This window comes from Eimeria mitis, genomic scaffold, assembly GCF_000499745.2.
Source record: "Eimeria mitis Houghton genomic scaffold, Emh_scaff887, whole genome shotgun sequence".
Taxonomy (NCBI): Eukaryota; Apicomplexa; class Conoidasida; order Eucoccidiorida; family Eimeriidae; genus Eimeria; species Eimeria mitis.
The window spans coordinates 8,980-9,188 of NW_013576524.1; the positions used below are offsets into that span (position 1 = coordinate 8,980).

General features: G+C 55.5%; 1 protein-coding gene across 1 annotated transcript in view; it reads right to left on the minus strand.

Annotated features, from left to right (window-relative positions):
* EMH_0024650 (uncharacterized protein) overlaps positions 1 to 209 on the minus strand; it is a gene marked incomplete at both ends in the record, with an annotated part of 7,643 nt that overhangs the window by 4,845 nt on the left and 2,589 nt on the right. The window lies entirely within an intron of this gene.

Genomic DNA, 209 nt, shown 5'->3' on the forward strand with positions numbered 1-209 from the left:
CTACCTGCCATCGATGCAGCGCCAAACAGCAAAACCATCAAACCCACAGCAGCAGCAGCAGCAGCAGCAGTAGCAGCAGCAGCAGCACCACCACCGCCACCACCACCACCCACAACAACAAAAAAACAACAACAACAACAACAACAACAACAACAGCAGCAGCAGCAGCAGCAGCAGCAGCAGCAGCAACAGCAGCAGCAGCAGCAGCA